The following is a 22,557-nucleotide window of genomic DNA, read 5'->3' on the forward strand; positions in this document are numbered from 1 at the left end:
TTCTTCCAAACTTTAGAATAACTTGTATCCTGTCTGGAAACTCCCCCTCCTAAGAACAGAAATCTGTTACTTGGACCACTCACAGAGTAGTTATAGCTACTTTTGTCACACAACTCCTCTCTCCACTTCTAAAAGCACAAGGTTTTAACAACACCATGTGGCTTTCTCACATTGCAAGTGTGGAAGGCTGGTGACAATTCATCTGGGAAAAAGGGCCTGTGACTCAGGTATGCTCAGACCTCCCCTGCAGGTAGGCGAGGGAAGGGGCGGAGAGGAGGTAGAGAGGAGTGGGTGGGAGGCGCTAGAGGGAGGGGTTGGAGAGGAGCAAGTGGCGGGCAGGCGGGAGGGGAACTTTGGGGGAGGGAGCAGAGAGGAGAGAGCGGTGGGTGCGCAGGGAAGCCTCAGGGGAGGGGGTGAAGAGGAGCGAGCGGTAGGTGGGCAGGTGGGGCCAAGGGGTCAGAGAGAGAGTGGGAAGAGGCCAAGCAGGAGTGGGGTCTCAGGGAAAGAGACCAAGCGGGAGCAGGGCTTCAGGGTGGAGCGAGGGTGTACCCACCGGCAAAAACAAAAGTCAGTGCCTGTGATGTTGGTGCACCAGGAGGATGCTGGCCCCCTCTGTGGTCCCAAAGTGCCTGTTCTGCCCATCACAATGTATTTGCATTACTTGAATATATTATAATGATATAATTATTGAAAATATGGCCTTGCTGGGAAATCAACCTGTTACTCAAGTGGTGCCAAAAGCTCTTAGCTCTTACAATGTTGTCACTAGTAATGGATGAACAAGTTCAGGTAAAGTTCTCTCACCTATACAGAGACTAGCATGTGTCCATTATAAGTGCCTCTATATACAAATCTTCAGTTAAAACTTGAATTGAACCTGTAAACATATGAAAAGTTGAGCTAACTTTTCTGCACTTCTAGGATTAGGCCGGCAGAATTGGAATAAAAGAGCTGTTCCCCTGTCTTTTGACTGAAAGTAAGTAGTACCAAAACTCAATTAATGCACACATGCACCAAATGTAGTTCTCGCTTCATAGACTGACTGTAACAATGTTACCTGAACAATGGCTGTTTATTCTCCATGTTCACGTGGCCAGCAGCATGATGATGGCTGCTTTGCTCATCCTGCTCAGATTTGCAAGGAGCAGTGTCCAAAACACCTGATTAGTCTTTCAACAAAAGAGGTAGAAGGGAATCCTTCAACAGTGAGTTTGAGATTGAGCAGCTGCCACACTACTGCTACTATGCCTTCAAGTGATTTTTTTAGTCTAGAGCTAGGCCAGTGGGTGCTGGCAATGCCAATATTTGTCAGAGCAGTATTCATGTGGCCACTGCATTGTCCAGTTTCTCAGAAAATCATCTGGTATACGAGACGGAGGCTATGTCCCCACTTGTGCTGAAATTTTTTGTGCTGAAATGAAGTTGGAGGACAAAATCCATACTTTGTATTACCTGTGGCTCTGTCAGAATTTGCTTACAGTGAGCCTCCCCTGAATCAGTTACAAAGAAATATTTCTGGCTGTTAGCTAGCTTCTCTCAGAGGTGGCCATTAAGAAGAACAGGTTTAAAAATTTTATTATGATGATGTTTAAAAAAAAAAAGTGAACGGTACAGAGTTTAAGCATAGAAGTTTATCAGGGAATAACGTACAGATTATCAAGGGGTGCGAAGTTCGGTTTAAGATCGGATGGCATAAGGAATACATAATCTGCAATATCCCCAATTGGGGGTAAAAGGTTAATGGGTCAAAGTACAGACATTGAGATATGAGGGTATGTTGTTCATATAATGGCTATGTTCAGGTGTGGAGTATAATGAGTGGATACGATGATGAGGATGGATAGACCCTCATTTGGTATGATTTAACATTCAGTGAATTTATGGTTCCAGTTCATATGGTCCAATGGGCAAAATCTCTCGGTCCCTTTCTTGTAATCGATGCATGATGTCGCTCCAGCTCATGCCTCCTGGTACTGTCGGTGGCCGGTGATGTGTTCGGTGTAGATGTCCCTGGACCATCGGATGGTGTCTGAGACCATGAGGCACTGCATGAACATGTGTAGCATCGACCGATCCCGCAGGTCCGCAGCACATGCTCATTGCAGGGGTCCCAGGCGCCCAGGGCTCCGATGATCAGGGTGTCCATCTGCACCTCATAGCCCTTTGCTCTCAGGGTGTCAGCCAGGGGAGCATACTTTTCCAGCTTACAAGCTTGGGCTTCGCGAAAGGCCAGGGTCCTGTTCTCAGAGGAGACCGTGACATTGACATTTTTCTGGGCCTTATCGGTGATGATAATGTCAGGTCACAGCTGGCTGTCAGTACCGGGGATGGCGCAGTTCACGGTGACCTCCCCCAGGTGCAGTGCGAGGCTTTCACCAGGCGGTTCTGGATGGCGTTGTGGCACAGCTGCCAGGATCTGGAGTGGGGGTTGCAGCTGCACAGGACGTGGGGCAGGGTCTTGTTGGAGTAGCCGCACTTCCTGCAACACTTGTCTTGGTTCCCATGGCAGATGGCTCCGTTAAGCGGGATGCAGGTGAGCTGGGCACGGTGGATGAACCGCCAGTCGGCAGAACAGGTAATGCCACCCCCAGTGAGGAAGTGTTTGCTGGAGTCCCGCTTGCTGGTCAACATATTGTTACCCCTTTTTTACCCCAGTGGCTAGCCAAATTTGAGGGCTAGCAGGCTGCTTCTGTCAGGATAAATTGATGATGGAATAGATATTTCTTTGATGCAATCTTCTTTGTTCACAAAGAAAGCACAAAATCCTGTTTCCTTGAATACAACAGGAACCAGTGTCTTTGCTCACAGCTCCAAGCCCTTTTAAGCCAGTACTTTACCCCTAAGCTCACGCTCTCAACTTTTCCCTCAGGCTTATTGTACAAGGGCTTCTCTGCATGTGTTTCGGCTTTTTGGCTTCTTTTTTCAGTACTGCTGTGTGTTTCTGTTCTCTTTCTGTCTCTCTCACACACATACCTCCGCTAGTCAATGCCTCAGTCCCTGTGTTTGGTATATCAGTCTCCAGAGAAACCTCTTGGGCCATGTGGGTCAACTTCTCCATGTTCCTGTGTTTTGGGTGGTGGCTTCTATTGTTTCATCCATCTGGTTACATAAAGAAGCTTAAGGAAAAGGGCTATTGTGGCCCTTTAGAGAATAACACATTTATTTGAAAAGAAGCTTGATTGTTTCTTACATTTATGTTGACTGAAGGGCGGTGGTTATGCCCACCAGCTTCAGTGAGATTTGGCCAACACCCCAGAATAACAATTGAGTACCAGGAAGAGCAGCAGGGAGCCAGTACGACATCATGCATCAACTATGGGAAAGGGACTGAGAGACTTTTTCCATGGGACCATATGAACTAGAACCATAAACTCACTGAACATTAAATCCCACCAAATGAGGGTAAATCCATCCTCATCATCGTATCCACTCATTATACTCCACACACATAGCCATTATATGAACAACATACCCCCATATCTCAATGTCTGTACTTTGACCCGTTAACCTTTTACCCCCAATCGGGGAGATTGCAGATTATGTATTCTTTACGCCACACGTTCCTAAACCGAATTTTGTACCTCTTGATAATCTGTACCTTATTCCCTGATAACCAGAAACTTCTATGCTTAAACTCTGTACCATTTTCTTTTTACTTTAACATCATCTTAATAAAATTATTAAATCCCCTGGCAATGTTCCCTTCTGCCTGTGCTTATCAGAGCACCAGACTCTTGATTTTGCTGTAGTGAATATAAAATTGTTTTTCCTTATTCATCACTCTGTTCTGCCTGTTCTTGTCACTTAGGATCATATATAATTAGCCTTGCCACTCCCACTTCTGAGAGCAGAATATTTTAATACCCATTGGTTTAGGTTTGCAGTCTGTGCCTTCAGCTTAATTTTGTTGCTTTATGCATTTTACGCTAACATGGAACAGCTTGTACCTTGATTTTGGGGAAAAAAACAACACTAATTATTTCAGCTGAATGTTTATTAAACCAATGCACTTATATTCAAGTGTCCCTTTGTTTCAAATTACTAGCGGGAGGAGACACACAGAAGTAACATAGAACTGTTTTGAAGTCCAAAAGATAAAGCATTATGTTGCACAGGGATTACAGATGCTTTTCTTGCAAACGATCCTCCATTTGCTGTTGCTGCAAAAAACATCACTGTTGGTGAGGGGTAATGCTGCCAATTTTGGCTTTATCAATTTGCTTGAGTGAAAATGAATTTTTCATGAAAATCCTTGAGCTCTGTGAACACATCAACCTATGTAGTTGGGCAAACTAATTCAAAATTTAAAATGAAAGGAGAGTTCAGACATAACATGCACTGTTCCTCCCCACTACAATGCAGGGGAAGGGATACTAAAGAAGCAGAAGGAAGGACTGAAGCAGTAGTAGCATCTAATGCCACTTGGCATTCACAACTTTTGGGACACAACTACCGCCCCCAGTGTGTTGCTCTAAAAGGGGCTTTTCTTAAGGGGAAATATGAGTTAATAATTTAACTAATAAGACTTGGCCTCAGCACCGGGGGGGAAGCCAGAATATGTGTGCTCTTTCCAATTATATCTTAACTGAATGACACGCATTATGGCCCCAGGAAATGAAATAATTTTTTACTACTAGATAGAGAAAACTAAGTAGGGAAAAGATCAGCTGATTTGAACATTCCTTAGACATAAATAGGTACAATATTCTTTTTTATATTGTTGCATTAAAAATGAACTCTAAGGTAGAAAGTCTTCGCAGTGAACACAATCAATCTGCATTAAATATGAGCCCGGCTGTATCTGTATCTGAATCAGCACGTCTTGTGCAATATGTCATTCTGTTTACCTTGCCTCATAACTAGTATCATATTAGTCTATTGTGGTGACTAACGAGCTTCATTACAATTTGAGCAAAAGGCTTAAAAAAGTATGAAAGTTGATGTTGATTAGTCAAAACACAGAAAGGAAAATTTGCCTCCCAGTGTTGAACATTAGCATCAGAGAAAATTGCTTAATAATTCTAGTGCAAAATTCTTAAATTACATAATCATTACATGGCAGCATTCCATTCACTATTCATAGTCTGCAACACTATAATGCATTTCTCTTCATGTATGCCTCAGAAATGAGATAAAATTGATATGATCTCATTATACCTGCATATTTTTCCATTGTTATTGCTCTTACTCCTGCAGTTCTATATTTTTTGTTAGGTTATTTTGGGATGAATTCCAACAATCAAATTCTGGTCTCCTTGAAGTCGATAAAACTTCCACTGACTTCAACCAGACCAGCTTTTGACCCCTACAAAGCATCTGAGACAAAACTTCTTTTTAAATCAACTATCAAAAGCTGGACACAGTATAACTATAAACCTAAAATGAATTTACAAATTCACACACATTCTCAAAACATAGGTCCCTTAGTTTTTATCCTAGAATTATACTGTGTTAACATAAAGTTTTGTACAAATCAGTAATTTAGTTGTGACATCCCTGCAATATTTCTACCTTTATCAAAAAATAACAAATATTATAAATATAGGAAATTCAGCATGAAGGTTCAACCTAAAAGAAATTCAAACATGTTCAAGTGTGGAAGAGAATAGTCCAGATAGTCAAGGTACTCAGACAACCATAGCTCTGCATTTGTAGTGATGCCATGTAATAACCATACATTTATAATAATGGTTAATAGTGTTTGTAGTCCCAGATTAGCTGATTTTAAAGACACAATCAGATATTAGATTCTTTCATTTTGCTTGTGGTATAATTATAGGGCAGATAACTTTGGTTGGCCTTAATAGCACATAGACTTTAAGGTCAGAAGAGGCCATCGTGATCATCCACATTTCACTACCTTAACAGATTTAAATCTCTTATGAATTTCTTCCCATAATTAGTGAATTTCACACTCATAAATCAATACAACGCTCTTGGTGCATGATAATTCCTCCCCTTTTTCCTTCTTGTCCATCTTTTAATGGACTGAAGGGCCTCTAGCATGTGTTCTAAAATGAAAATCTGTTTTATTTAACTTATTTGGTAGAGGCAATTTAAAAGGTTTTTTCCCCCATGTAAATTATACGAAAAATCTTGTGTAAAAAAACATGAGTCACTTACAAATAGACCCTTTGGGATATTTAAAGAACTATCCAGTTAATTTCCAGTATGACTCTACTGAAGTCAGTGGAATTGCACTTAGGTTAAATTTGGCCCAAAGTAGCTAGAACAGCTACTTAAACTGAAATTCATCTGACAAAATGTTGTTTGTAATACAGTTGGTGAGCCACTTTGGGAAATCAGTGAGAATTAAAGGCTCTGTTTCAAGGGATTTCAATATTACATTTATTCCAAAAGCTACTTAAGTGATTGTTGTGATACCTTTACTAATGTGGCTCATACCTTTTTAGTTTCTGCTTTTTTAGATTCTTCTCCCCAGGCCACCTTTCTCACTCTATCTTCCATTAATGACACCTTAATTTGTTGCTTTTGTTCTTCATTGGACCTTGCTTCCGAGTCACAATCCAGCTTTGTATCAATACCCATTTCCCATCCATTCCAAAGTGTAATTATATTGAATGTCTCCTGTACTGATGAAGTGCCTCTGTAAGTTAAGCCTACAAGTACTTTGTCTTTGTATTTCTAAGGAGACCATGTCCTCTTTGTCTTTTCTTTGATAAAGTAAGGGAAAAAAAGTTCTTTGCTAGTTTGGATCTGTATTTGGAAGGAGTTTGGGTTTGGTTTTTAGGTTTGACGATTCATACTCAACCTTACATGTGAGGTCCTCACCCCCTACCCTGGCACCTTTACACCAGATAAAAGGGCTAGAACAGTGTAAATGGGCTTTCGAAGTGCTGACTCTGGCTGTGGGAAGATCCCCCAGGCTCAGCTATTGCAGAAGATCGCAATATGGCTGCTTTCTGAGGACCCCCTTGCAAGTACTGCATAAAGGGTGTGTTGGGCATGGGTTTGTAGCATGCAGTGCTGCAGAAATTTGCAGCAGCTCCATGATCCTCAGGGCAGCCCAGGGAGGCTGCCATATCTTAGGCATGCAGCCTAAATCAGGGGTGGGCAAACTATGGCCTGCGGGCCACGTCTGGCCCATGAGACCTTTTATCTGTCCCTTGAGCTCTGGCATTCCAGCCACAGAGCAAAGTTGGGGGCTTGCCCCGCTCTGCACATGCCGCGGCTCCACATGGCTGCACAAGGTCACAAGGCTCTGGGCAGCGCTTACCTCAAGCAGCTCACAGAAGCAGTGGCATGTCCCCCACTCCGGCTCCTATGTGTAGGAGCAGCCGGGGGCTGCATACGCTATCTCTGCCCCAAGTATAAGCTCCCAGCTCCCATTGGCTGGGAACCATGGCCAGTGCGAGCTGCAGGGGGGACACCTGCGGACAGGGCAGCGCGCGGAGCCAGAGGGGGGACATGCCGCTGCTTCCGTGAGCTGCTTGAGGTAAACGCTGCCCAGAGCCTGCATCCCTGACCTCCTAGCATACCCCAACCCCTGCTGCAGCCCTGATCCCCCTCCTACCCTCTGAACCCCTCAGTCCCATTGCGGAGCCCCCTCCTGCACCCACACCCCACACCCCCAGCCAGAGCCCTCACCCCTCACACCCCAACCCCCTGCCCCAGCCTGGAGCCCCCTCCTGCACTCTGAACCTCTCATCCCTACCCCCCCCAAGAGCCCACACCCACAGCTAGAGCCTTCACCCCCTCCTGCACCCCAGCCCCCTGCCCCAGCCCGGAGCCCCCTCCCGCACCCGGAACTCATTTCTGGCCCCACCCCATAGCCCACATCTCCAGCTGGAGTCCTCACTCCCTCCTGCACTCCAATCCCCAATTTTGTGAGCATTCATGGCCCACCATACAATTTCCATATCCAGGTGTGGCCCTCAGGCCAAAAAAATTTCCCACCTCTGGTCTAAATTATGCCATGAGTCCCTGCAGCCCCCAGAATAGCCCAGGATTGGGGAAGCACAAAGGAGGCTTAAAGATATATGTGCATGCTTTTGGATTTGAACATAATGAAAGAGAAGCCACCATGTACACCTTTTCTTAACTCTTTATTAAAAGTAGTAGAAAAGGTGATGTACAGTCACAGCATGGTCACCCTTTTCACCTTGCACTTTTAAAAAAAAATTAGCTGTATACTTTCTCATGTTTCAGAAGTAGAACAAAGAGTTCAGTGCCCAGGTGGAAGATCAAATGCACCATTTTCTTTGAAATTCTGGAACCAGAGAAGTGCTGGTAAGAATGGAGGGCCAAATTTCAAAAGGATCTGCTTCTGCCTGACAACTGCATTGCAAAGCTTGGGTGGCTGGACTGCTGCTACTGCATCTGCATCTTTTGGACTTCTGAAGAGTAATGGTTTCTCTGTCTTGTTACAATAAGATCCTATTGTTCAATGGTTCTTGATGGTGAGGATGGAATAATATTGATGGTTATGCTTGTATAAGGTTCCAGGTCTGAAATTATGTTCAGGGTTCTTTATTGTTTTGTTTGCTTTTCTAATGGCTACTTGTCACTCGTGATAAGGGAAGGGCAAAAGGGAAGGGCAAAGTACTTGAAGCAGTATATTTTACTACATCTTCTTTAGTCAAATGGCTTAAACCAAATGAGGGAAGAGAGATTTTGATTAGGACAAGAAGTGATTTAATTGTCAAAAAACTTATTTTAAAAAATTAGAGACTCATGTAGAATCAAAAGTCAATGCAGTCTGTAGGAATGTATCAAACACACAATACAATGGCCATTCATGTACTGATATAGTCCAAGTTGTCAAGTGCTGAATAACTACCAGTGGCCCAAGTGAAGCTACAAAGTATTATTGTTATAAAAATTTGCACGTCCTCTATACTCACAGTGGTTTTTCAACCAACAAGCAGAAAAGAGATGTTTCATTTTTCTACAAAAAAATCTAAGCTCAAAGCTCCTGCAGCAATCAAATTAATAAATTTCCTTAATAGAATTTTAATAATGCAGTAACAGCATGTAATACATATTCATACTATTACTGTGAATGAGAAGGAGCTGCACCACTACCCTGCTATTCATGAACGTATGCAAGAGTGACAGATAAACTTCTCCCCCCACCCCTCTGTTAATACTTGCACATGCCTCCAGGCCTAACGTGTTTTTACCAGCCTAGTAAGGGACAGAATGAGGAGAATAGTGACAGGGAAGCTGGTCCCTTGGCTAACCTTGCTAGCCAGCAACTACTGCAGTGTTGTTTAGAAGGAACAAGTAAAAGCAGAAGAAAGATAGGAGATGTTAATTCTGTATTGGCTAAATTGGCAAGTTGTCCCCATAGGAAATTAAATGTGAGCCATTTTGATATGTTTTGGTGCATCTCTAACAGCACATTCAATTAAAACCCAAATTAACTTTCAGCCTCTGTGCTTCTTCCCCAGCTGTCTGAATATGAATTGCCCTGTTCAGGCTGTCTGTGAATGATTCATGTACTAGGTCCAGAGAGCATGATTTAGTGGATAAAGCAAAGGACTGAAAATCAAAAGTTCTGGAGTCTGTCCCTGATGATACGGTCTTGCTTTGTGATTTGGGCAAGCCACTTACCATCTCCATATTGTTTACCTACCTATAAAGTAAGGAACACTTACATGAGCCACTGTGGCATTGTAAGACTTGGTTTCAAAGCAATTTGCAATCCTCCCATTCCAGGCATTATAGAAGTGTTACCATTATTATGTAACACAAAACAGGCTATGTTAAAAGGACATTAACGTTGCAAAGTCAAACATTCAAATTAGGAAATGCCAGAATTAAGGTTGCCTGTGCAGCCTTAATCCAACCCCCTTCTGAATATGCATTGTGACAGAAAAAAATTGAAGGCATGAAAATACTTTGGAAGGGAAAACTGGCAGAACCCCACAGGCAGCTGAGCAAGGTGATTTAAAGGTTCAGGAGTTAACTTTTTGTTGGTGAGTATTACTTCACAAATCCAAAGATGTTACTGAAGATAATATCTTGCTGGGAAGGCAGGTAAAAATATTAGAGAGTGAATGTTCTCCTGCAAAGTACATATGATAGGTATTAACAAATTTATTTGAGCATAAGCTTTCGTGAGCTACAGCTCACTTCATCGGATGCATTCAGTGGAAAATACAGTGGGGAGATTTATATACACCTGTTGTTTCCTGTTCTCTGTGTATATAAATCTCCCCACTGTATTTTCCACTGAATGCATCCGATGAAGTGAGCTGTAGCTCACGAAAGCTTATGCTCAAATAAATTTGTTACTAAAGTGCCACAAGTACTCCTTTTCTTTTTGCAGATACAGACTAACACGGCTGCTACTCTGAAACCTGTCATGATAGGTATTGATATACTGATGGAAGCCATTTGTTATTTTGGGAATGTTTTACATGGATTTTACATCCAAGCCATCATCTAATCTAATCTGTGTATGCATTTCTAATGGTCCTCTTGCGGTGGTAGCTAGTTGCTAATTATGTTTTAACAGAAAAGTCTTACCCCTTTGAAGAGTCAAGATAAAGATATAGTTCATGGGAAAAGGATGATCATTTGGGTGGGTTTGGGATTGTTTTGTTTTGTTCCCCTCCCCCACTCACCTTAGACCTATTATATAGATAAAACATTAGGAACCAAGAGAAGTGAAGCAGAATTTAATGGATCAAGGAGTGGAATCCACTCTTACTCCCAGCCAATCTCAACCCCAACCCCAAATAATTCCCTAGTAGCCATATCCACTGGCTTTCTGAATACTGTGGACCACTATAGTGATGTGAAGGGACTACAATACAATAGAGCAATAGGCCCATTCTCTTTTCCTGTCTTCTGTTGTAATCTTTATTTGTGCTAACTGTGCAGCATCATTGTTTCTTGTATCCTAACAGGATTTTTGGAGATTCTTTATTAATATTTTCAGTTACCATATTAATAAAAAATTAACTTTAAAAGTTTAAAGGTTTCTTTATTTTGTTTGACAGACTTTCCCCTTCTCCTCCCCTGCCCCCCTTGTCACACTGTGTCCCATTACACCAGAAAAGCTTTATGCAGGCCTGGAGCCCTCAAACTACATCTTCCAGTTAGCGTCTCTTTTACAGGAATTTGTTGTTGTTCAATGGCATTCATTCTGCAGGTCAGGTGGAATTTTAAGGCTTCAGGACTTCACTAATGTAAGTGCTACAGGTGATGTATTTTGCTTCAGAGGAATTCAGAAATATATAGTCTTATGAATATTACATGAAAACATCTCTAGTAATAGCCTTTAAATGATTTAATTTTGAAGAACAGCATAATTTACAGGACAAAACGCATAGAAAATAATTTGGCTGCAGTATAGTAGACCCGTTTTAACAACCTATTAGATCTTATTCGCCACTGTGTTACTTCTGTTTTGGACAAGTTTAACTATTGATTTCAGTGAAGTTACACCTACATAAATCTGGAGTAATACAGAAATGAATCAGGTCCACTAAGTGAAGAGAAGTACCACCAAGCAAGCAGTATATTTCTCCTTCAGTATCCATTAGCTGATGGTTTTAGATACTGAATTCTAGCAAGTCCCACGCTGCCAAACAAGCATTGTCAGCTGGAGGGTGAAGTTTGTGAGGTTTTTAAGTGGATCGACATTTGCTATAGTAAAAAACTGTTGTAATTGTTGTGCATAAGGGCTACTGGAGTTATTCAGCACATACAGAGATAATTCAGTCCAAAAATGGTTTACTTTGTGTGCAGGCTTGCAGTTCAATTATTATGAAAGGAAATTGGTTATTTGATCAGTTGTGCATAATGCCTCAAATTCAACCATAAAATTTACAATTGGTATTTCAGTTCAGATACTACTGTTCTTTACATAGAGTTCTGGGAGTATTCTTCAGGACACAGCATCTGATGTTGATATTCCAGGGTTCTATTATTGGCTTTGCCATTGACTTGCTGTACAACTTTAAGCATCCCACTCAACCCCTTGGTAAACTGGGACCAATAATACTTAACTTCCTCATAGATTTTAAGGCCTGGAAGGACCCTTAGATCATCTAGTCTGACTTCCTGTTTAACGTAGGCACCCCTGTTACTCAGGCACCCCTGTAGTAGGCTCAATAACTTGTGTTTGAAAAAAAGCATATCTTCCAGAAAAGCATCTAGAAATTATGGAGAATCCACTACTTTCCTTGGAGGTTTGGTCCAGTGGTTAATCACTGATGTAGTGAAGCATGTCTGTAAAGTTCTTCTAGGCTTCTGATTAAAAGCGCTACAAATTAAATTATGAAATTACATTAGCTTGTGTGCTTTCATTTGCTTTATTCCTTTTCCATATTAAAATAGAAAAATATGTGATTTGTCTCATTTCCAAATAGCCATTTTTCCAAACGAGTTAAGAATGAGTCCTTTAATACCATAGAATCTGTGGTGACAATCCATTAGGCCATGAATGGCAGTTGGACATATACTGTAAAAGTTTCTCTCTCATGGCCAGGGAAACAAAACCAAATGCATGAGAGAGATAAAGGGCCATATTCAGTTGTCACTTATACTTATGCAACCTACTAGTCAGTAAATAAGGGCAAAATGTGGCCTATGAAATATGATCTGGTGGTAGCATTTTTGCAAAGTAGTCTTTCTTCTTTATATAGTTTGCAATCCCTGTTTTGCCAGAATACTATATGTATCCCTGAGTTTGCATTACCAGGTCAGTTTTAATAATGTTTGGCTCTCTGAGAAAGATAAGAAGATTAATGTGGTTACTCCACTATAGGGAGACCAGTTTTAAGACAAAATATTGCTAGTTTGATTACTGGAATTATTGACACTCAGTTAAACTGATCTGTTGTACACAGTCACAATAGTCAAACTAGCAGTTTCGTTTCAGTTCCTAAATTAAAATCTACATGTAGAGAGAGCACTATATGTCTCAGACATATACGCTGCATTTAAATTAGTCTTATTACATCAATTGATACATACAAGTGCCCACGCCTCTTGTCTGGTTGGAATTTTTTTGTTTTGTGTTCATAAAAAATATATGTGGTGTGTGCAAATAAAATAAGGGCACACGGGTGGGTAAAATGCCAACTCCCTTACATGGATTCCCTATTCCACAATCCCAGCTGGCTTTCTCCAACTCTTTCTTCAAAAGTAAGAGATGCCATGAAATGGTCACATAATGAGAACATTTTTCTCTCTGCAGGTGTGTAGAGAAAAGAGCAACAATAAGTAGTTACATCACCTGAAGAGAACATTCTCTCTCTAATAGGAATCAAGTGCACTTGCCATAGGATTTTAAAAGAAATAAGATGGGAACCTTATCCTTCTGGATATAAGCCAATCTCTAACCACAGTGGTTAGGAAGAGACTTCCACTGTGGGCAGGTTACTACACAATTGTCCGCTGCAGAGCTTCTTGTGAATCATCAGATAGTGACCATTGTAGGAGACAGAACACTGGGCTATAGGATCACTAATCACATCTGATATATTTCCTATCTATCTCTATTCCATTTGCAGTGAGTTATCAGCCATACATGAGACAGGATCCAGTGAGGATAGTGAGTGTGAAACACACAGAGGAAGTTGAAGTGTACAGATCCATACAGAGCTATCAGGGAGGCAGCCCTCCTGGTGTCTTTCTCTCCATGTGACAGGACAATTTACTTCAATATCCTTCAAAAACCTTACTGAATAAGTTTAAGTATCTTTGGAGTCCATTGTATTGAATGCAAAGTTTATGTATTATTGTGGGATTGCAGGAGAGAGATGTGGCCAGCATTACCCTTGTGAAGTGTTATGAGCTTCAAAAACTATTTTAATCAATGTGCCAGACAAGATGGAACTTTTGGGACAAACAAAGTTAAGGAAATACCTGGGGCGGGGGGGAGGTGAATGCAAATTCCCACCTCTTAAAGCTATGCCCTGCACAGAAAACCATTGTCTGCTGATTACCTATTCTTAAACATGAAAACCAGAGGCCAAAGCTGTATAAAGGAAAGACTGACTTATCCATGTGTGTTCTTGTTCTAAGCAAAAGCAGTTACGAACTGGTAACCACAGAAGAACCCTGTGAGAGGGCTGAACGACTTTTCACCTATCAGGGCTCTTATTGGAGTCGCGGGTGATCTCTGGTAATGCTTTCACCTTGGGAATAAATGTGCTTGCTTAGAAAGAGCTATGTGGTAACTTTTAACCATGGGCAATTACAGCTGTTCATAGCCTCTGAGGAGAAAGCAAAGCACCAACACAGGCCTGTTTAGGCAGTCTGGCTTTCAGGGGAACTCAGTGTCAGCATAGAACTGTGCAGCCTGGAAAAATCCAAGTCAGGATGGGGAGAGATGCAGATCTCTGCCCAACAGAGCTGACAGCTAAGGAGATGGGAGCCTAGATTGGGTGCCTTTGGTTGACCACAGAGGGGGCATACCGGTGCAGCTGCTCTGAAGTGTGACATATATGGTGGGAGCATGTGTGGATCTTTGACCTTGTGAATTGTCATTAATGCCAAGGCCAGTAAAAGCAAGTACTCTAAAAGGGAAAAGCCCAGAGAAAAGTCTCAGTCTGCTCGGGAAAGCAGTCTGCTCAGTCTGTGAAGAACTTCAAAAAGATCTCACAAAACTAAGTGATGGGGCAACAAAATGGCAAATGAAATTTCATGTGGATAAATGTAAAGTAATGCACATTGGAAAAAATAACCCCAACTATACATACAATACGATGAGGGCTAGTTTAGCTACAACTAATCAAGAGAAAGATTTTGGAGTCATTGTGGATAGTTCTCTGAAGACGTCCACGCAGTGTGCAGCAGCAGTCAAAAAAGCAAACGGGATTTTAGGAATCATTAAAAAAGGGATAGAGAATAAGATGGAGAATATCTTATTGCCCTTATATAAATCCATGGTACACCCACATCTTGAATACTGCGTACAGATGTGGTCCCCTCATCTCAAAAAAGACATAGTGGCATTAGGAGAGGTTCAGAAAAGGGCAACTAAAATGATTAGGGGTTTGGAACGGGTCCCATATGAGGAGAGATTAAAGAGGCTAGGATTTTTCAGCTTGGAAAAGAGGAGACTAAGAGGGGATATGATAGAGGTATATAAAATCATAAGTGGTGTGGAGAAAGTGAATAAGGAAAAATTATTTACTTGTTCGCGTAATATAAGAACCAGGGGCCACCAAATGAAATTAATGGGCAGCAGGTTTAAAACAAACAAAAGGAAGTTCTTCTTCACACAGCGCACAGTCAACCTGTGGAACTCTTTGCCTGAGGAGGTTGTGAAGGCTAGGACTAGAACAGGGTTTAAAAGAGAACTAGATACATTCATGGAGGTTAGGTCCTTTAATGGCTATTAGCCAGGATGGGCAAGGACTGGTGTCCCTAGCCTCTGTCAGAGGGTGGAGTTGGATGGCAGGAGAGAGATCACTTGATAATTACCTGTTAAGTTCACTCCCTCTCAGGCATCTGGCATTGGCCACTGTCAGTAGACAGTGGGCTGGATGGACCTTTGGTCTGACCCAGTATGGCCATTCTTATGTTCTTATGTTCTTAAATGTATAGTGAAAAGAAAGACGGGAAATGAATTACAAACAGCTGAAGAAGGGGTCTAGACATGCAGTTGCCCTGAACTGTGACACTCCCCAATGAGGCTGTGTTGCTGAGTCCACACTCCCAGAACAACCCCTGTGGCACAGCAGCAGCAGCTGAGGGCTACATTCTGAAAAATGTTAATGCAATCAGGGGTCAGGACAGACAGATAAAGGACAACAGACAATGGCAAAACACTTAGCAAGCACAGAGAGAGATGGCCCCGGAGTTACTGCCCAGGATATAGCACTCCTCCTACAAGGTAACTCCAGTTCACCATCACACAGTTAGGATTCACCCAGAGGAGAGTCCGGCTATTGGATTCATGGGGACCCCCTTTCCTACTGCCACTTGGGTGACATTAATCAAGGAAGAAGGCAAAGAACTCTAGGGGTCCCCCCTTTCACAGCAGCTTCTTGTACCACAGCTGGCAAGGGCTCAAAGTTCCTCCTTCCCCCGTGACTTCTGATGCTGCTGGTGTTAAGGAAAAGTTAGCACATGTGACTCCATTTTGGTTTGGGGCCCACCATTGTTTAAATGCCAGCACATCATACACCAGGAGGAGTAATCCTTAGATACTGAATCCCTGTGAAAATCCTCCTCCTTGTCTCCAGCCTGCCTTGACTCCCAGTATCTGGTTTTTGTCAGTCTCTAACTCCCTGTCTCTTGGCCTTGATGTGAGGCCTCCCATCCTGATAATAAAAGTTACTGATGCATGGCTTTAAGACCATGCTGTGTAATTAACATACTGGTATAGCACGAGGAATGCACCAAGCAGGGATAGGTGGTAGATAAGACAAGGGTTTGTTTATTGGCTAAGGTTTCCGATGCACGAGGGCAATATGCTTTGCTAAAAGGTATATAACCTTTGTATAATCTGCGTTCAGGGTCCCCTCCTGGCTAGCAGGGGGGCACCACGCTCGAGCATAATAAACTTAGTGTCTTTTGGGAACTCTGCAGTTGTGGGCTTTATTTCTGTGCCTCAGCCTAGATTCGAACTGTGCGTGACCTATCAGGTGTCATTCGTAACATTGGTGTGCGTGACCTATCAGGTGTAATTCGTAGCACTTGTGTGCGTGTCCTACCAGGTATAATTCACAGCAGTTGTGTGCGTGTCCTACCAGGTGTAATTCGTAGCACTTGTGTGTGTGTCCTACAAGGTGTAATTCGTAACCCTGGTCAGGTTGGGAGATATCACATTTCTCTGAGTCATCTCTGCTGCTGGTGGTCTGGGGATAGAGGGAAGGGAATCAAGAGTTCTCGCTTCCATTTATCATGCTGCTGGTGTAGGGGGGAGGCTTCCAGAACTATTTTTCCTTCTGTCCCTTGTCTTTTTCTCAATTTCTGTCTTCCCTTCTCTAGTCTCCACTTCCTCTCTCCTTTTCTCACCCAAACAGTGGGAGATTATGTAGCAAGGGGAGAAAGGCAGAAACTGAAAAGGAGGATGAGGAGGTTGAGAATGAGGGTTAAGAGGAGAGTTAACAAATATGGGGTATGGAATGAGTAAGAGGAGAGAGGGAATGAATGAATGCATGCAGTTATATGGAATGGAGGAGGAGGGGGACTCAGGGGAGAGAGAATTGGAGTGGGCAAAACTGTTTTCATAGGTTTAAACTCAAACTCTTGGAAATCTTTCATTCCAGCCCACAGGAAAGAAGAAAATCAAGGGCATGTTGCCCTGACTCCATTTTCCTCTGTGCTTCACTCTCTGACTCCTTCATGATTCCATTCCAGGATGACTTATAAACATGCAAAATCTGACATTTTATCATTCATTTTCTATATCAAGTGCTCATAAGGAGCCACCTCAGCCATCTCCAGATACCAATCCTTAATTGCAGGAAAAGTACCGCTCTAAACCTCCAAGATTGAGAGAGTGCAATAAAATCCATCATTTAGCTGTATCTATTAGTGCTGAAAAAAGTGGTAAGAATATCTGCTATAAAGTGTAGGTTTATAATCCAATTATTTTTCGATTATGTTAATCATTTCCTTTGGGTCATGATCCAATAATATTAGTCAGGATGCTGCCTACTCTGCCACATCTCCAGCAAAAGCATTCCTATTTAGTCCACATTCATAGCCATGGGGAGGAATCCAAAATGTTCTTTGCAAGATTTGGCATTTGCATTGGTGTATGTTTGTTGTTAGTGATTGGAAAGAGCTAGTCTTTCCAGAAAAATTAGACTAATTCTTCATGAGTCAGACACTAAGGTCAATGAATACCCCTTCAAAGTAGGGCTTTCACGCCAGAAAATCTTGGGGGGAAACAGAAGTGAGTTTTCTCTGCATTTTCCTTTAGTTAAAGATATTTGAGTTCTGAATCAAATGGCCAGACCATTGGCCCTTTAGGTCCCTTTTGTGCCACTCTGGTGGCATGAAATAGATTTAAAGCTTCCCTAAAGGTGTAGTAAGGTTTGAAAAGGGAGGAAGTAGAGGTGGGATTGGGGTGGTCCTCATATCTTATCTCACTTTGCTGGTGCATCCTGGGTTTGGTCAGTGTCCTTAGGCCAGGCAACTCTTCCTGCCTTGTCTTTTTGCATGTATCATCGGTCTGGCCCCCTTAGCTCAGATAAACATCCATCTTGAAAACAGAATCTGTCTTCTTTTTTTCCCTGGTGCTTCAGCTGGGGGAAATTCTGGGCTCAGCTTCTGTGTAGAGAGTCAAACAAAGTCAATGGCCCTACCACTAGCAAACCCATTGTTCCAATAGGGGACATTCAATGTTAATGGGTTTTGATGGCTCTACCATATCTTCTCGGACCTATTCTTTCTACTAGGTGTCAAGCCCAACTATAAAACGGTTGCTCTAATCCACACAGGAAGTTGCAATACAACATGAGGATCACAGGAAGTTACAATACAATGCAGAGCCCTGAAGCAAACCTGGCTTCATAATTTGACACAGTCATACCCCCAATCTGTCACACATAGCACTTATTTGAAGATACAACAAAGTAAAGCATACAAAAAATAAAAAAAAGATTATTTCTGCTGGTCCCGATTCTAATACCCGTATGTACCTTGAGTAGTACCTTATTGCTCAAGTAGTTACATGAAATGGGATTACTTGAAGACTAAGGTGCAACTAAGTGGGAATCTGGTCTTTTATCTGCATTATTCCTATAGAATGTAAGTTACACACTAGTGGAATCCACAGATATATTAATTGTGAAGATACTCTCAAAAGTTATTGTTATGCTCTAGTAGTCTATTAGCTTGCCTTCTTCCAGGGTGCTTACCACCCCTCTTCTTCCTCCCCACCCAACACGGACACTATGTCAACACTTGGAGCTAGGGGTGTGATTCCAAACTGGAGGAGACGTTCTCCCACTAAACACAGAATGTAGCCACAGCGGCCACCAGCGGGAGGGAGTAGCTTCCCCAAGTATGTGCCTATGGTCTCACACAGAACAGTACTTGGGGCAGCTAGCTCCTCCCACTGCTGCAGCTAAACTCCACTTTTAGCAAGTTAGCTCTATCAGAGCTAGCATGGGTATGTCTCATCAAGCCAGGAATAACATCCCCAGCTCCCAGTGTAGACACACCCAGGTATGTATGCATCGCATTCTCTTTCAGCAGAAAAGACACTGTATACCAACTGTATAGTTATAGCCAGAGTAATACACAGCTTCGTCTCTTACTATTGCATTTGTCCTTTTAAAATCATCTTCTTGGTAATGACCCAATCTGTCTGTCTGGCCTAATCACCATTGAATCAGCTCTGCTGGAAGCAGAAACTCCTGTCAATTAGTCACAGGGAGACCTTTATCCAGAAGACCAGTTTAATAATATGTCAGGCACAGAGTGACATTTAATCCTTCTAAAGACATTGTAACCCATTTTGAAGACTTAACCCCTACCCCCATCAATAGCAACCCTCGTGTCCCTTTGCTGATACAGAAAAGAAGAGGAATGGGTCAGACAACAAGGGGAAAGAAAGGAAGAGGCTCTGCTCTGTTCTCCTTGTCCTTTTGCAGTTATTCCTTCTTTCTTTCAGCAATTACACAACAAACGGCTAAGTGAAATGCCATAACCCCAATGGTATGGTGCCACAACTACTGCTCTGCCTTGCTGGAGACTACAACAAATCACCATTGTATATTGCCCCGTATGGGTTACTGCAGACACACGTTTCAGAAGCAGTGTGGCAAAGTGGACTTGCTTGCTCATGCTACTAACAAAATAAACAAATATACTGACCATTTTTATAGACTAAAGAGGGTAAATTAACATTAGAATATTAGAATTTAAACATGAAAGGTCAAAAATGGATGTCGTAAACCCTTTATGATTTCTCAGGCCTTTCCCCAAACAGCTTGCCCACAGAAACTGGGACAATACTACTGGACCGGATACAAAACAATGTCCATTAGATTCGCAATCACCCATCCAACAGTTATCACCAGTTTTTTCATGGATACAATGGATTTTTTCCAGGGAAACCATCAGGAAACATAAGATGGGGGCAGATTCATCTTGTCCCGAGAGCAGAACTTTCGATGTGAGTAAAAATGAAATTACTTCTTAAATATGATTTTATTTTCAAATGTCAATGCGATTGTAAAGGCTTCACATAAACTGTGTTCATGGTTTAGCATTTTAAAGAGGTTTAAAATGCAGTTATAAAATTTTGTACAGTTCACTTTTGAATATGGAACAGCATTTGACACAATGGTGGTATATTATTAGTTCATTACAGTGTAAATATTTCTGGCATAGCAGTTAGTAGTAAAGAGCTAAACCTATACACTTGATACTTATTTCCCTTCTTCATAGAGGTAGTGTGAATATATATTTCACTATAATATAATATGTGTATACTTACGTATAAGTGCTATTTTGTTTATTATGTTTCCATTTCATTGAGTGCTTGTTGTACTCTAACAGATAAGTCCTTCAATTCTGGATCCTGTGAATCTGCAAAGATATAATATAATACATTAATTCTGAACTTATCAGTCTAGCCAAAGTAAAGAGTTGGATAAATTACAAAGACAGAAAATTGACCATTTCAATATTTCATAAAACATCAGTAAATTTAGAACAGTTATTTAAATTGTAATTGTTCAGGGAGTCCATGTGAATATATGTACACTACAGCTCATAAAGGGATTTCAATTTGATGAGGTTTTCAGAAAAAAATACAGCGCTCTAAAGAAAATCAAATTAATTTTGGTCTGTGCCAGTCAAATTTAAGTTTAGGAACTGCAGCAAGCAGAAAAACACCAGATAGTTCTATACTAGGTAATGGCAATCATTCCCTCAACCAATTACTACTTGAAAAGTGGAAAGCTCAGAAAAAAGGATATCCCAGGGATCAGAAAATGGTGAGCTAGCATATTGATTCCTCAGATGTAAATCCACATTGGCAAATTCCAACATTATAGATTCCTGCTGTGATAATATCTCTTAGGTCATATGAAAGTGTCATGAAGGAAAAAACATTGCAGTAAACCTAGAATACACTATTATGGTTCACTCATTATTTTATGTAACTGAAGAACATTTTCAGAAAAAAAGTGTTACAACTGCAATAACATATGCTATGAAAAATTACACTATTCTCAGCAGTAGAGGCTGCTGTGGAGAAACAAAAATATTAACAGCAAATAAGTTTATCCTCTAAAGAGATTTTTTTTAAAAAAAAAGCTTTTCACAGTCCTAGAGCATTAGCATTAAAGTCTCATCTTCTTTACTACATTTCCAAAAAGTGGTGGACATTCTTTTCAACACCTTGCTATTCTCTAGATTGCCATCTACTGGACGGGCTGGATGTTTATTTTAAATTATTCAGCCTTGTCATTATTTCTTTCCACACATTTTTTAACAGTGCTACAGACCTAAATGCAATTTCAATTCTATTTAGCTTAACAAACAGAAGGTTAAGGGGTGACAAGCCATCTACATGGGGAACAAATATGTAATGATGGGCTCTTCAGTCTAACAGAAAAAGGATCATCTGATTCAGCGGCAAATTAAGACTGAAATCAAGCATAAATTCTTCACGGTCAGAGTAATTAACCATTGGAACAATTTACAAAGGATTGTGGTGGATTATCCATCAATAACCATTTAAAAATCAAGATTGGGTGTTTTTCTACAAAATATGCTGGAGGAATAATTTTGGGGATGTACTGTGGCCTGGGCTATGCAGAAATTCAGACTATATAATCACAGTGGTCCCTTTGGTCCTTGGCATCTATAAGGGGGGGCCAAGCTATGGTTGAACAGCCAAACTTAGTTCTGGAATTTCCTAACTGTTGAGTGTTTGACTTTACAAACTTAATAATGTTTGTAATGATATTTTATAATATATGTTAATAATGTTCTCTTTTTGTGTGTGTTATTTTCTAAGTTTTTAAAAAAGCAAACTGAAAAAAAAGAAATTCCATTATATTGACACCCACATGGTCTGCCCACTGGCTGGGAATCTTTAGGTCCCTTGAACGGGCCTTTGCCACTTGAACTAACAGTAAGTGACAGCAATAGCAGGATTTCATCCTCTGTGAACCAGCACTCAAAGGGGATGAGAGAGACACTTTGCCAGTGGGTTTCAAAGATATTTGCTGGCATCTGAGGAATGGTGAGACTCAGGAATCGTGGGTTCTATTCCAGGCTCTTGAGGAGGGTGAGCTCTAGTGAGCACAGACACTTCTGCCAGTGTACTCCAAGCTTTCTCCTTCTGCCCCATCCTCTCTAACCTGTCCCTGTTCCAGTTCTGTCTCTTCTGCACCCAACCCCTTGTCCCAGAGCCATTCTCCTTACCTACCCAATCCCAGTCAATTTGCACAGCTAGTCCCAATTCTGACAGTCCCATCCCATGTCCTTGTCCTTGCGCCCAGTCTCCTTGATCAGCCAGTCACACTTGCCCCCTCCTGGTTCTTTATCCAATCTCTCTTCCTCTCCCTTCCTACCTCACTGGCTCCCAATAGAATCTCTACCCACTGGGCTCCTCATTCTCTCACTTCACACCCCCAGCCTCTCCCTGTGTTCTTG

The 22,557-nt window shown here is 41.6% G+C and overlaps 1 protein-coding gene across 3 annotated transcripts in view; it reads left to right on the plus strand.

Moving 5' to 3' along the window:
• The window catches only part of GALNT13 (polypeptide N-acetylgalactosaminyltransferase 13), a 431,005-nt gene that overhangs the window by 392,488 nt on the left and 15,960 nt on the right, over positions 1-22,557 (plus strand). For all 3 annotated transcript variants that reach the window (XR_013634409.1, XR_013634407.1, XR_013634408.1), the window contains one exon: positions 19,999-20,062. The gene's annotated coding sequence lies outside the window, so the exon portion shown is untranslated. The remainder of the gene's footprint in view (positions 1-19,998; positions 20,063-22,557) is intronic.

Source organism: Lepidochelys kempii, chromosome 11 (assembly GCF_965140285.1).
Source record: "Lepidochelys kempii isolate rLepKem1 chromosome 11, rLepKem1.hap1, whole genome shotgun sequence".
Lineage (NCBI taxonomy): Eukaryota > Metazoa > Chordata > Testudines > Cheloniidae > Lepidochelys > Lepidochelys kempii.